This window comes from Urocitellus parryii, chromosome 7 (genome assembly GCF_045843805.1).
Source record: "Urocitellus parryii isolate mUroPar1 chromosome 7, mUroPar1.hap1, whole genome shotgun sequence".
In the NCBI taxonomy this organism is placed as follows: Eukaryota; Metazoa; Chordata; class Mammalia; order Rodentia; family Sciuridae; genus Urocitellus; species Urocitellus parryii.
Genome location: NC_135537.1, coordinates 140,729,378 through 140,745,784, shown reverse-complemented (window position 1 = coordinate 140,745,784; position 16,407 = coordinate 140,729,378). Strand labels below are relative to the sequence as shown.

General features: G+C 34.8%; 1 protein-coding gene across 2 annotated transcripts in view; it reads left to right on the top strand.

Moving 5' to 3' along the window:
- The window catches only part of Taok1 (TAO kinase 1), a 129,741-nt gene that overhangs the window by 22,659 nt on the left and 90,675 nt on the right, over positions 1 to 16,407 (top strand). The window lies entirely within an intron of this gene.

Sequence of the window (16,407 nt, the reverse complement as noted above, 5' to 3'; positions counted from 1 at the left end):
AGGTACTTTACCATTGAGCTACATTACTAGCCCTTTTTACTTTTTGAGACAAGGTCTTGCTAAGTGGCTAAGGGTCTCACTAAGTTGTGGAGACTGGCCTCAAACTTTCAATCTTCCTGCCTCAGCCTCCTGAGTTGCTGGGATTACAAGTGTGTGCCACTGTGCCCTACTGTTAGTATCTTTTTCAAAAATTAATTGACCATATGTATATGAGTCTTTTTCTAAAGACTCTGTTGTCTTCTGTTAATCTGTTTCTCTTCTTATAGTATCGTACTATCTTGATTACTGTTGTTTTATAGTAAGTTTTGAAATCAGTTAGATTGAGTTCTCCAAATTCTTTTCTTCAAAATTACTTTGGCTGGGGCTGGGGTTGTGGGTTTGATCCTCAGCACCACATAAAAATAAATAAATAAAGGTATTCTGTCCATCTACAATTAAAAAAAGAAATAAAAAAATACTTTGGCTATTCTAGTTGGTTTGCTTTTTTATGTGTATTTGGAACTAGCTTGTCATTTTCTACACAAAAAGGTGCTGCTGGTTTTTGTGGATTTTGTCAAATTTTTTGGTTATTATGGGGGACATTGACATCAACAATCATCAACCTCCTCTTCTATGAATATTATGTCTCTCCATTTATTTTGGTGGTGTTTGATTTCTCTCATCAATATATTATAGTAGTCAGTTGTGTAGTTCAGTGGTAGAAAGGTTGTATAGTAGTCAGTTGTGTAGTTCAGTGGTAGAGAGGTTGTCTAGCATGAGTGTGATATCTAGCACAGGGGGAAAATATGCATAAATATATCATGAGGTTTTTTTTTTTTTTTTTTTTTTTTTTGGTGGTGCTGGGGTTCTAACCTAGGCCTTGTGCATGCTAGATAAGTGCTCTACCACTGAGCTACATTTGTAGCCTCAATTTCATAGTTTTGGTGTTATTGTAAACATTACTTTTTCCCTCCAAATTTTAGTTTCATTACTAATACATAAAAATACATTTGATTTTTGTGTACTGATTTTGTATTCTGCCAAGTTGGTAAATTTACTTCTTAGTTCCAGTAGATTTTGTAGATTATTTGGGATTTTCTGAGACAATTATGAGTAGACAAGTTTTATTTCTTATTAATCTGAATGCTTTTAACTTCTTTTTCTTGCTTTATTGCACTGTACAGTGTTATGTAGGTGTGATGAGAATGGCTCTTGCCTTGTTCCTCATCTTAACATAATAGTCTGTTTTCATTATATATGATACTAACTTACTAATTAAAGAAATTTATTTTTGGCAGGGGTTCTAGGAATTGAATGCAGGGATGCTTTACCACTGAGCAAAGTCCCCAGTCCTTTTTGTTTTGAGACAGGGTCATGCTATGTTGCTGGAATTTGCAGTCCTGCCTTGGCCTTCCTAGTTGCTGGGATTACAGGTATGCCGTTGTTCCTGGCTAAGTATAGGGTTTTTATAGATACTCTTTATCCAGTAAAGGAAATTCGTTCTCTCTCTCTCTGTCTCTCTTTTTTGGAGGGAGTACTGGTAATTGAACCCAGGAACACTTTACCACTGAACTCCCCAGCCCTTTTTAAAATTTTATTTTGAGACAGGTTCTCACTAAATTTCTGAGGCTGTCCTTGCACTTCAGATTCTTCTGACTCAACCTCACAGGCGTGTGCCACTATGCCCAGCAAAGGAAGTTCTCTTCTGTTTGTAATTTTCTAAGAGTTTTTATCATGAACGAAGACATTCATTTGTCAAATGCTTTTTTTGGAAGGGGGGTACATCCTTACTCCCATTCTTTTTAATTGTGGAAAATAAACATAACAAAAATTGAGCATTTTAATCCCTCCCTCCCTTGTTTCTGGGGATCAACTAAGGGCAGTACAAGCTAGGTAAGTGCTCTGTCACTGAGCTATACCCCTCACTCTAACCATTTTTAAGTTTACATTCACATTTCCCTTTCTTTCTCTCTCTGTCACTCTTGATCACCCTCTCTCACAGTGCTAGAGATCTAACTCAGGTCTTGCACACAGTAGGGGAGTGCTCTACCTCTGAGCTACAGTCCCAGCTCTAGACTTTATCATTGGTTTTTCAGGAAACTGATTATCACGTGCCATGGTCTTGATCTGAGGTTATCCTGGTAGATGTTTATCACCTCTTGAATCAGTAGGCTTATAATTTCAATCAAAATTGAGAAGTTTTTAGTTATTTCTTCTGATAATGTTTGTGTAGTCTAACCTCCCACATGGTATTCAAATGACACATGTGTTAGACCACACTTAATATTGTCCCATAGTCACTGGGATTCTGAACATTTCTTCTTTTTTTTTCCCCCCCTTGGTACTGGAGATTGAACTCAAGGGCACTTGGCCACTGAGCAACATCCCCAGCCCTATATTGTATTTTATTTAGAGACAGGGTCTTATTTAGTGCTTAGTGCCTCGATTTTACTGAAGCTGGCTTTGAACTTGTGATCCTCCTACCTCATCCTTCTGAGCTACTGGGATTATAGGCATGTGTCATCAAGTCTGGCTGTACGTTTTTATTTCATTGTTTTTTATCTGTGCTTTTATTTGGTTAGTTTATATTACTGTATCTCCTATTAATGTATCATTTTCAGACTTATAGGTTTTTTTTTTTTTGCAGTGTCATAAATACTGTTAGGCCCATCTAATACATTTTTATTTCTTTTTTTAAAAATATATTTTTTAGTTGTCAATGGACCTTTATTTAATGAATTTATTTATATGTGGTGCCGAGAATAGAACCCAATGCCTTACACATTTACTACTGAGCCACAACCCCAGCCCCACATTTTTATTTCTGATAATTGTATTTTTCATCTCTTAAAGTCTTATTTATTTATTTATTTATAGTACTGAAGATTGAACCTAGGGGAACTTTACCACTGAGCTCCATCCCCAGATCTTTTAAAATAGTTTTTGTTTTGAGACAGTGTCTTCTAAGTTGCTCTGGCTAGCCTTAAACTTATAATTTTCCTGACCCCGCCTCCCAGGTTGCTGGGATTATAGATATGTACCACTGTGCATAATATGAACCTAGAGCCTTGCTAGACACATGCTAGACCATGCTAGGCAAGTGCTCTGCCACTAAGCAACATCCCAAGATTTACTGTTCTTACGCTTTATTAAGTTGTGTTTAGAGTAGTCTTTATTCTAGAACTAATGTAGCCCTACTCTTAAGATGTTCACCTTTGGGGTGGGGTATAGATCAGTGGTAGAGTACTTGCCTAGCATGTGTGAGGCCCCGAGTTCAATTCCAATACCACAGAAACAAAGATATGTACCTTTTTAGGATCTCTACTAAGTGTTCTAGGAGGGGGCTGGGGATATAAGTTCAGGGACGGGCATGCAATAAGGCCATGGGTTCAATCCCCACCACCCACCAAAAAAAAAAAAAAGTTCTAGATCTTCATGGAGGAACTCTATATAAAGTGTTTGAGTTAGAATTCAGACACCTTCTAGTCATTGATCTTTTTCTGTTCCTGTGGAATTGTGTCCTATGCATGTACAACTTAATATTTAGTTAAATACTAAAGAAGTCCTCTAAACGTTATGTAATATTTTCTCTGGAGAGCTCTCTTCCTTTATTCAGCCTTCCTAAACTCTGATTTCTGTCCTCCTGACTTGTCGAGACTTTGCTTAGAACTTCTTTCTCATATCATATTCCAGAAAATGTTTTCTGATAGAAAGCCAGTAGCCATAGAAGTTAACCTTGCTTATTTAGCTTCTTTTAAGATTATAATCCTATATTGCCTCTTGTCCATTGTCTGAAAAGTAGTTCTATATTTTTCCAGCTTTTTACGTGTTTATAGGAGAAAGGTAAATCCTTTCTAAGGAGCCGAAGTTGATCCCAAATGTGTATACAACAAGTTTCAAAAACAATTTGCTTGGTTAAAATCTTGTTTTATTGTAATGGCTAGTGTTGTAACATGATTAGTGGTTGCATTGTGACGGCTTACACCAATAACATTTATTTATGAATATGACTCTATTTTTTGTTGTTATTGTTGTTGTCACCGAGGATTGAACTCAGAGGTGCTCTACCGCTCAGCTACTTACTCAGCCTTTATCAATTTAATTTAATTTTGAGACAGGGTCTTGCTAAGTAGTTCAGATTGGCCTCAAAATTGGGATCCTCCTGCTTCATCTTCCCCAGATTGCTGCTGTTATAGATGTGCACCACTGTGCCCAGCTAAATAAAGTCATATATCTCTGAAATGCCTGTTTGATTATTTAGCAGAATAGTTTATCCTAATATATGAGTTTTTATAAATGAGCTCATTAGGATAGTTGATAACACCCAGTTCTGTAAAATTAAGTATTAAAAACTCAATAGTTATAATAGTGAAGAGCCATTGCTTTAATCTTAGCAAAATAGCATTATTTAGAATAATTGCCCATTATTTTTTTCATAGAAAATGAGCTATTGTTTTATAAGCATACTTACTATTATTATAATAAACATAATTGGTTCATTGAATTGAAATTGTAGTTTGAAGGTTTAGGAGGCTTGCTGATATTTCTGTGTCATGTTAAAAAAGACTTACACTTTTTTTTTCCTGTTTGCCTTGTTGTAAAATTTGTATATTGTAGAAAATATTAGAAGATATAAAACATAGTTTATTAATCAGATGGAGAAGCATTGACTTTCACAGTTGCCTCTGAATAACAATTTATTAAGCATGTACTATGTTATTTAATCTCCATCTGTGTAAGTAGAGACACAGTAACATTTGCAAAGGAAGGGAAAGGTAGCAAGCAATGAACTAGGAAGACTCATCTAATTCTCTTTGGCTGCCAAAGTGTAGAAGTTGGGTGGCCTACATATATTTCTTTGGAAGTTGTGCTTCCCTGATAGAATAAGAGCAATAGTAGCAAGTGCTTCTTTTTATGTCGTGTAAAATTAGCTGTCACAAGTTTTCTTTGTTGACTGATGACCTTTAGTTTCTGTTTTTGCTATTCAGAAAATTGTGTGAAACAACTTGCATAGATTAATAGTTCTGAATGTTTTAACGTTTTTTTTCTCCTTGAACTTTTCTTCACAATTGATTACTATACCTATAATAAATGTTAGTGTGTTGTTTGAGATATAATGCCTTGCCTCTATCATGAAAACCAGGTAGTAGTTAGCAGTGCAATTGACCATTAAAAATTTTTAGTAAATACTTATGATTTTGGTTCATATAGAAGTTGTTTATGCTGTTCACTTTAAAACTTTTTACTTTAGGAGAGATAAATATCATTCTTCCAATCTACAATCAAGTGAAACTAGATTATATTGACTCAAATGATGTTTTTTTTCTTTCAGGGCCTTGTGCATGCTAGGCAAATGCACTACCTATCCCTAACCCAATTTAAATATATTTTTGATTCATCTTTTAATGTTTTACATAAGAATTAGTTTCCATCATGGTGACATTAATTTGGAATTTACTATGTTTAGGTAGTATCTAGTAGGTGAAAATAGGAAGATTAAAAATTACTTATCTGTAAGAAGTATTTTTGTACTGGGCAGGGATATAAAGGAGAAAATATATAATTATAAACCAGTATAAATGTGGTACCACAGATATTCTTTTTAATTTTCTCTTCTATTTTTTTTTCTTTTTTTGCCATTCTAGTGATTGAACCCAGGAGTGCTTTACCGCTGAGCTATATCTCCGTCCTTTTTTTTTTTTTTTTAAGAGAGAGAGAGAATTTTTTTTTAATATTTATTTTTTTAGTTTTCGGTGGAACAACATCTTTATTTTATTTTTATGTGGTGCTGAGGATCGAACCTAGCACCCCGCGCATGCCAGGCGAACGCGATACTGCTTGAGCCACATCCCCAGCCCATCATCCTTTTTTTTTTTTTAATTTTGAAATAGGGTCTTGCTAAGTTTCTGAGGCTGCCTACCAACTTCTCCTCCTGCTTCAGACTTCCAAGTAGCTGGAATTAAAGCATGTGCCACTGTGTCTGGCACAGATATTATAGCACAGAGGCTAGGCTCCAAATCCAAGTTGGAAATTGAAAAACAGAGTAGGTGTAGGTAGTACTCTGGGTCAAAGGTGAGATAAAGGCATCCCAAGCTACAGTTAAAGATTTCAGGGAAGACATGATATGATATGGTGGGAATGTGATTATAAGCCAAGGTCATCTGGCAAGTGGATGAGTGAGGGCTAAAATTCATCTTGTGCTGTTATTCAAGTCTTGTTATGGGACTGCATATCCTTGGAGGAAGTCCCTTTTAAAAAATTACTTCAAAGGTTTGGTAGCTTAAGAGACCCCTGATAGGAAAGATTAGCTCCTGGAACATTGTGTGCTTTAAATTTATCTTGTTAAGTCAGTTATTCTGGTATGGCATCCTGATGAGATGAAGGAAGCACCTAAATATATGTTTTCCTAGAATATTATACATTGAAGCAAAATATGTAGAGATGAAAAAATTCTTTAAGAGAGAGGCTATTTGCCCAAGAATATATAATTGGTTTGTTGGTAGATAGAGTTTTGGGACTTAGATAATGTGATTCTTAATTGGTGTTCTTAATTACTTTGTGTTTAAGGCTTTGTGGGAGGAGGAACATGGTGAAAAAACAGAAGCCTGAGATACAGCTAGAGTTAGATAGGGTAAGAACGTATAAATTCTTGAACTTCACAGGATTTTTATTTCAACCAAAATGCAGTATAAAGGCATTGAATAAAATGACATTATCAAATTTGCATTTTGAAAGGTCATTCTCATTGTAATAGATCAAATGGATTGGAGAGTTGACAAGAGTGTGCAGTGGCACCATTTAGGAGGTTGTTACAGTAAGTACCCCAAGTGAGATAAGGTAGTAGTTGAAAGGTGATTGCAGAGATGGAAGAAAGTGGAACAAGTTTAGAAAAATTTAGGAGGACAAATCTCCCCGCCATGGTGATAGTTGGGTTATGAGTAAAGGAAAGAGAGATGTCGACTCTTAAACTTGTGATCCTCCTGCTTCAACCTCCTGAGTAGCTAGGATTATAGGCATGCACCACCATGTTCAGCTGTGTTTCTTTTCTTTAAAATTATGGACACATAATTTGAAGAGTTAAGTGATGCCTAAAATTCCAGCTACCTGGAAGGTGAGGCAGTAGCATTGCTTGAGCCCAGAAGTTTTAAGCCAGCCATGGCAACATGGCCAGAACTTGTCTCCAAAGGAAAATCGTTAGTGAGATGGCTCACATCTAATCCCAGCTAAAAGAAGACTGAGGTAGAAGAATCCCAAGTTCAGTGCCAGCCTAGGCAATTTGGTTAGACCCTGTCTTAGAAAAATAAAAATGGTTTGGGGAAATAGCCCAGTGGGAGAGTGGGCTTGCCAAGCATGCATGATCCCTGGCTTCAGTCCCTATTACTGCAATAAATAAACAAATGAAAATTTTAAAAAATTTTCTTTCAAATATTAATCACAAGATGTGTTAGTAGTGTGGGTCTCAGAAGGAAAGATATGTAGCATGTACATTGTTTAAAGTGCCTGTGTTTTCTTTTTGGAGCCCTAAGCAAGATAGAATGGCTTAGAAGTTCATTTTTAAAGTAGATCTTCACATAGAGTTTATCATGGAGGTAAGTAAGAGCAGATATATCTTGAATAATTTGAAGTAGTTTTTATTTTGCTACATATTCTCAGGCTTGGGCCTGATTTGGTACAGGATAAACTATTCACATTTTTAACTGTTGCCCCTTTTCACTTCTAAATCCTATATTAGGTAGAATGTCATATTGGAAATAATTTTGAAGATAGTTGTATCTTATCCCTCATGTTCTCCCACTTAGAAATACTGAACACAATTTACCACTAGTCTTGATGTATAATTGGCTTTGATCCAATAGTAGATTTAATGAAAACTTCCTGAATTTTTTTTTTTTAAAGAGAGAGTGAGAGAGGAGAGAGAGAGAGAGAGAGAGAGAGAGAGAGAGAGAGAGAGAATTTTTAATATTTATTTTTTAGTTCTCGGCGGACACAACATCTTTGTTGGTATGTGGTGCTGAGGATCGAACCCGGGTCGCACGCATGCCAGGCGAGCACGCTACTGCTTGAGCCACATCCCCAGCCCAACTTCCTGAATTTTTAAGGACTTTGAAGTGTAATATTGAACGTCTGACCATTAAGTATTTTCCTACTTAAATGTACATTTAATAGTTGTGTTAGTTTTTATTATTCTAATCTACTTACTGTTAGTCATTAGTTTAGCAAAAAATGCTATTTATATAAAAATTGTACTTTCAGAAACTCAGATTTAGGTTTAAATGTATGTATTTTATTTTAGATAGACACCCTAGGGGATTCTTGTGCAGGTGTTCTGTGGACTATAAATAGAAACATGGTTCTAAATCTGACAAAATATGAATGAGTGCAAAAAATTTATGTAGACTTTCCCCAATTCTGCTTAGTAAAAAACATTTTTCATTGTTTATCTATGTAATTTTTATATTCACTCTGATATTTCTTGAACACCTACTATCTATGAGAGACATCATTACATCAGATTCAGAAATAAAATAGCCTGTGCCTTTGAGGAATTCACCTAGTGATAGAATGAGATATATAAATTAGTATAGAGAGATGATGTAAGTGCTAATTGAGTATAACCAAATCTTATGGTAGTAGCACACACACAAAACCAATTACATGTGCCTGGAGTAAATTGTTGGATTAGGGGAAGTTTCCCAAATGGCGATGATAACCAGAAATTGAAGAAAGCAGAATAATTTTGAGTGAAGTGCTTATTGGTCGTGAGCACTGTTTCTTTACACATATCTCATTTAATCCTCACAAAACATCCATGATTCTTGTACTCTTGACCTATTTCTCATTTAAAAAATTTAAGGTTGGGGCTGGGGTTGTGGCTGAGTGGTAGAGTGCTTGCCTAGCATGGATGAGGCCCTGGATTCAATTCCCAATACTATCACCCTCTTGAAAAACAAAACAAAACAAAACAAAAAAAACACTTTAAGAAAATATTAAGGTTTATAATAGTAACAAACTCTGAATCTTAGTTGCCTTTGTATGACTACCTCCAGTGTACTTTGCTTGTGTTGATACCCAAATGTCTTAGTAGGTTTGTTTGTTTGTTTATTTATTTTTGTGATGCTGGGGATTGAATCCAGAACCTTGGGCATGCTCTCTGTAGTTTTAAAATGAAGTCTTATGTTTTATATGTTTACGTTTTCAAATTGCTTGTTGAATTCATTTAGAGGTATTAACTGTTGTACATTAAATTCTGTACTTATGTACCTTTGCAAATGTAGGGCTTCTTTCCCGTAGTCTACTTGAATGAAAAAGAAGAAAAAAGGATTTATTTTAATTTTACGATTTAATATGTAACATGTAACTAAATGAGATTTTTAGGAACTGAAACAAAAGGGTTTCTTACACTGATCTGCTCTTCCTGGAATGTGATTATTTACGCTATAGATATATTTTACATACTAAAGGGGTACTGAAGTCAAGGCAGGATCTTATAGAGATGCCCCTCTAAAAAAACAGTTAAAGACCTAGAGCCCTAGTTTTCTATGTAAGAGGTAATGGCTAAGATTAAGGACTGTGAGCCCTGTGTGATGGCACACACCCGTAATCCCAGCAACTCAGAAGGCTGAGGTAGAGGTATTCAAAGTTTGTGGCCAGCCTGGACAATTTGGGGATTCAGGTCAGTGGTTAAGCACCCCTGAGTTCATTCCTCACTACAAAATAAATAAATAAAATAAAATAAGGACCTTGGGATTGGGCTCAGTGGTAGACTGCTTGTCTAGAATCCCCAGTACAGAAAAAAAAAAAAAAAAAACAAGAACAAAACAAACAATAATTTAAAAACAAAACAAAACAAAAAAACAGGAGAGAAGGAAAAACAAGACCATGGAACCTAGGGCTGATTTGTGGCCATATCACTTACTGGCTGCATGTCTTGGTAAACTAATCTTTTTTTTTTTTTAAATGTTATTGTATTTTTTAGACCTTTATTTTTGTGTGGTCTGAGAATTGAACCCAGTGCCTCACACATGCTAGGCATGCACTCTACCACTGGGCTATAACCACAGCCCCTCGTAAACTAATCTTTGTATCCCTGTCTGTAAAGTGGGCACGTTAAAAATACAGGTTTTGGACTGGGGATGTGCCTCAATGGTAGAGTGCTTGCCTAAGGTGTGAAGACTTGGGTTTAATTCTCAGCACTGCCAGATAAATAGATAAAAGTATAGGTCTCATAGAGTTGCTATGAGAATCATCTGAGTTATTTATTATATGTGAAGTGTTTAGAAGAGCACCTGATAATAATAATGATAGACTCTGAGAAAGTAATTTCACTTTTTTCTGTTTCTTTTTTTGGTAACAAGGATTGACTCCATAGCTTTGTGCATGCTAAGCATCTTTCTACTTCTGAGCCTATATCCTGAACCTGCTTCTTGCCTGTCATTTTGTTAGCTGAACATATAAGACTTTTTCCAGGTTCCTTTCAGATCTAAATTCTATTTCTGTGACCTTGGAGCAGAGTGAAGTTTTAAATTATTATAGATTAATTTTTGTATTTTTATGACATTTTGGCAGTAGAACATCTAATTGACTCTAGTGGTTTGTGAGATTAATTATAGGGAGAAGTAGAGAGTGTCTTATGTAGTTCATCTTAAAATGAAAAAAAGACTGACCATAAACACCAAGTGTTGGTGAAGAAGTGAATAGAGCAAATAAATTGTTGGTAGGAAAGCAAAATGTTCTGATCAATTTAGAAAACAGTCTGGTTGTATCTTAAAAAGTTAAATATACATTTACCAGCAATTCCACTCCTAGGAATTTAACCTAGATAAGTGAAAGTACATGGGCTCACAAAAGACTTAAATACAAATCAATAATATAGCAAGTTTATGCATTTTAGCCCAAAATTGGATACTACTCAAATGACTGTGAACTGGAGAGTGAAAAAGGGCCAGGGATGTAGCTTCGTGGTTAAGTGCCCTTGGGTTCAATCTCTGGTACTCCCCCTGCCCCTCTCCCCTCAAAAAGGTGATCAAACTATGTTTAAAACGGGTGAATTTTATTGAATACAAATTAATTCAGGGAACCTGATTAAAAAGAATATATTCAGTCCCCAGCACCAAAGTAAAAAAAAAAAATGTAGAAAAGTTATTTAGATTAAGTAGCAAATTATTATTTTTATTATTATTTTGCAGTACTGAGAGTAGAACCCATGGCTGCTAGCAAGTTCTCTACCACTGAGCAACATTCCCAGCCCTTTTTTATTTTGAGTCAGGATATCACTAAGTTGCTCAGACTGGCCTTAAAGTTGTGATCCTTCTGACTCGGTCTCTTAAGTAGCTGGAATTATAGGCATGTACCACGGCATCAGACTGATATTGATTAATATATTCCAGAGAAGTTTATGATTGATATCTTTATAGTAAGAAATTTACAGTATATTTGGTGGTAATGTCTCTGCTTTCATTCCTGATTTGAGTTACTTGAGTTTTCTTTCTTTTTTTTTTAAAAATAACTTTTGTTTTTGAGTTTTCCTTTTTTATGTTTGACTTTCTCTTTTTACACTATTCACTATTTGCTCATCTCTGCCTGAGTACTTTTTAATCGGCTATTTGTAATTCTTATTTTGTGAACTTCCTTATTCATGGAACTTATTTTTTTTGTTCTTATTATTGGCTTGTAGTAATGCTTTATGTATTATGATACTTGTTAACAAAGCTAGTACCTCTGGAACAATGTTGAATAATAGAAGATAGGCTTCTTTCTTGACTGATAGAAATGTATTTCACCATTAAATAGAATAGTATGGTTAAGAAAGTTTCTTTATTGTACCCATTTACCAGGAGTAGGAAATGATGTATAAGTTTTCTAGAATAAACAGTATTGTTATATCTATACAATAGAATACATGCTGCTTAATAGTAATAATGCTCACAGCAACCCTAAGTGTAGTTCTAAACCATTTTAAAGGTAAGAAAACTGAGCCATAGAGAAGTTGAGTGACTTCACATAGCTAGTGAGTAGAGGGGCTGAAATTCTGTCTCAGGCAGTTTGGCTTCTGAGGCTATGCAGTTAACTAGAGTATAACATCAACCCTTGTTCCTCAAAGGCTCAATATCTTTCTCTGGAGGAAAATAATATAAAACATTTACTGGAACATTACTCTAGAGACAGTCTGTATGTATCAAATACATATCAATACCCAAACCCATGTATTTCTCCCTGCTTCCACACAGAGACAGCATAGTATAGTTCATACATTTCTGTTCTTATTTTTTCACTGAACACGGCTTGTCATATTGTACTCAATCTTTATTTCATTTATTTTAGACGAGTGTTTTTAATGGTAGACTTGGCCTTTTTTTTTTTTTAACTCCAAGATTTTAAGCAGAATAATATATTCAAGTTTATTATGTAAAAGTATAAGACTTACATGTAATAGTTCTTTTCCCTGTTTTTGTTCTGCTGATGATTTTACTTCTGGGGGTAAGGGAATTTCTTCAGGTTTATCAATACAATTTATATTCTTTATTTTTTTGTTTTCATATCCTTATTTTATATATTTTCATGAAATAATTCATAAAGATTAGTATGAGACAATCTTGTATTTTAAAAATAAATATTTGTGCTTTTAAATGTGAAAAAGTAAAGTTGATTTCAGTTGTGTTATTACATCAAAATTTAGCAAGCAGTTTACCAGAATGTCCCATTATATAATCTTATTTGTCATTTTCAAATTTAACAACAGCTAAACAACTCCCACCCCAACAAAAGAAAGAAAATGAGTGAATAAAAAGAAAGCCCAGGGGCTGGGAATGTGGCTCAAGTGATATCGCCCTCGCCTGGCATGCGTGCGGCCCGGGTTTGATCCTCAGCACCACATACAAAGATGTTGTGCCCGCGGAGAACTAAAAATAAATAAATAAATAAATATTAAAAAAAAGAAAAGAAAGCCCATAACAAAGATCAATAGCTTTCAAAAAAGTGATCATTTTTCTCAAGGTTTTTTTTTTTTTTTAATGAAAATATACTGTTGCCACTTCGATAAGGTTTTCTAATCCATAGTTAAGTTGAATTAACAATGAAATTCATTTTTTTCATTAATTCTCACCTGCCAAAATGCTATAAATGGAATGATTTCATGCAAATATTTAATAAACACTAAGGTACAGATTGGCTTTTTGTACTAAATGTTAAATAATTCCAACATTTCAATTGTAATCTTAGTCATATAGATTTTTATTAAATACTTATTACACATAAGACTGCGAAAGGTGCATGAAAGTTTCACATGGCTAGAATGATTGGAGCAAGAAGAATGCATAGAATTATAATTAACAAGGTCATGTGCTTAAGACCATTTTTTGAAAAATTGCCTGTATCTCCCATTTTTAAATTAAAATATGCTGAGTGCAGTGGTACACACTTGTAATCCCTGCGACTAGGGAGGCTGAGACGGGAGGATAGTAAGTTTGAGTTCATTCTCAACGATTTAGCGAGGCCCAGAGCGACTTAGTGACATCTTGTCTCAAAATAGAAAATAATTAAAAAAAAAAAAAAAAGGGCGCAGATTGTGGCTCAGTGGTAGAGTGCTTGCCTAACACGGGTGAGGTACTGGGTTGTATCCTCAGCACCACACGAAAATAAATGAATAAAATAAAGGTATTGTGTCCATCTGCAACTAAAAATAAATACATAAATAAATAATAAAACTAGGGCTATAACTTATGAGTGGTGAAGTGCCCCGGATTCATTCCCCAGTAGCCTTGCGAAAAATAAAATTATATAAAGATATATGCGTGTGTGTGTGTGTGTGTGTGTGTGTATAAATAAATAAATAGATAAATAAATTCAGGTTGAAACAGTAAGCATCAAGTCAGTTCTTTGTAGATTATACCCAAATCATACATCAATTTATCTTATTGTTAATATTTTTCAGTTTTTTTTTTGGGGGGGGGGCAGGTGGGGGGAGTGTATTAGGGATTGGGCCCACGGACGCTTACTACTAAGTTACATCCTCAGTTCTTTTTATTTTTTAATTTTTTAAACATTTTTTTTTGGAAGTGGTTGGGAAACAATACCTTTATTTTATTTATTTACTTTAATGTGGTGCTGAGGATTAAACCCAAGGTGCTCTACTGCTGAGCTGCAATCCCAGCCCCCTCAATCCTTTTTATGTTTTGTTTTGAGACGGTATTGCTAAGTTGCTGAGGCTGGCCTCAAACTTGCAATCCTCCTGTTTCAGCCCCCTGAGTTACTGGGATTACAGGTGAGCACCATTGTGCTCAGCTTCTAGTTATTGTTATTATGATATGCATGTGTATCTGCTTGCTTGTCCATCTATCTGTTGAGGAAGGATATAGTAGATAGTATAATCTCTGCTGCTTCTGTGTAAATAGACATTTTTCTTTTTCTAAAGGGACCAAACATATGACTAAATTGGCTGTTTTCTAAGCCTTAAACTTTTGATAAACAGATGAAGGGAAAAGAGCTTTATGATATTAAATTATTTACTTAGGATCAACAGTGTTCTTTTTGTGAAAAATTTAAGGTTCTTAAAAGGTGGAATACCATGATGTCATCACTGTTGATCCAAGGAGCATTCCTCAGGAAATAATGATGTGCTGTGATTATCAGTATCCTTTCCTCATCTTCTAATTCTATTGCTTTTGACTGATAATATTGTCAATTATGTGTTTTGCAAATGTAGAACAGTTTCTTAATTCTGAAATCTCCTATTTCAAGTTTTAAAATAAAATATACTGGATTTTTTTCTAGTTTTGTCAGCTTTTCTTGAGGATACATTGTTTTGGATTGAACAAAATGATACCACAAAAATCACGTGATTTTTATATTTTCAAACTCAGATAACCTAATAACAGTCTTTTCTGGTCTGTTTTTTTTTTTGTAGACTCAAAATGGCATTGACCATTTATATGGTTGTTAATTTCTTTTTATGCTCTTTGTCAGAAAGGATATGGCAAAATACTTCAGTGATAGTTCCTCCTAAGTACAGATTAGATTTTTTTTAAAAATGTAGTATTTAAGATTTTTTTTTTTTTTTTTTTGGGTACTGGAGATTGAACCCAGGGGTGCTATATCACTGGATTACAATCCAAATCCAATTGTGTTTAAAATATTTTTTAGTTGTCAATGGAGCTTTATCTTATTTATTTAATGCGATGATGAGAATCCAACCCAGGGCCTCACGCATTCTAGGCAAGCACTAGACCGCTGGCCTACAACTCCAGCCCCCCAACCCAATTTTGAAAGAGGCTCTTGCTAATTTGAGACTGGCTTCAAATTGGCAATCCTGTCGCTTCAGTCTCCTAAGTAGCTGGGGTTTCAGCCCTGCACCTGGCATTAAAAAGTGTAATTGGCTAAGCACAGTCATGTACACAAATTATCCCAGCAACTATGGAAGCTGGGACCTGGGAATAACAAATTTGAGGCCAGCCACAACAATTTAGTGAGACCCTGTCTCAAAAGATAAAGATCTTGGCTGGGATATATAGCATTTAGCTCAGTGATATAGTGCCCCCAGGTTCAATCATCAGCACACATATTGCCTCCCACAGTAATCTAATAGTCTTTCCTTTTTTTTTTAAAATACTTTATTTTTGTGTGATGCTGAAGATCGAACCCACTACCTCATGCATGCTTGGTGAGCACTCTACCACTGAGCCACCCCAGCCCCAGTCTTTCCTTTTTTTAAAGATTTTTTTTTTTTTTTAAGATGGACACAATACCTTTATTTTTTACATTATTTTGTTTTATGTGGTGCTGAGGATCGAACCTAGAGTCTCATATATGCAAGGCAAGGGCTCTACTGCTGAGCTATAACCCCTGATCCTCTAAGTCTTTTTTAAAAAGTATTTTTTTTAGTTGTAGATGAACACAGTACTTTCTATTTATTTACTTGTTTATTTATTTATTTATTTATTTATGTATTTATTTTGTGGTGCTGAGGATTGAACCTAGTACCTCACACATGTGAAGCAAGCATTCTGCCACTGAGCCACAGTCCCAGCCCTTTAATAGTCTTTTAAAAGAAGATTGTATATGCAGTCTTAGAACCTTTAAGAACTTGTTACTAACATTTATATCTTCTGAAATAAACTATAGTTTATAAACCTCTATTAATCCTGTACTAGAAGAATTAAGTAGTTTAGTTTATGATTAGCATTGTTGTAAAAGCTTCTCTGCTAATTTGTTTTCATGTATTTTTTCATGATAGCAATTTAAAATGGACAATTAGTTGTAGATGGACTGTTTATTTATTTTACATCGATAATCTTATTGTAGCAATATTTGGAATGAGCGCAGAGCAACTAGGATGATGCTAATTTTTATAATAAAGTACTTTACTTTTAAGAATTTGAATATGTATAGAACAGAAGCAGTTATGCAATGAATACTGTTAAAATTCTAGCCTAA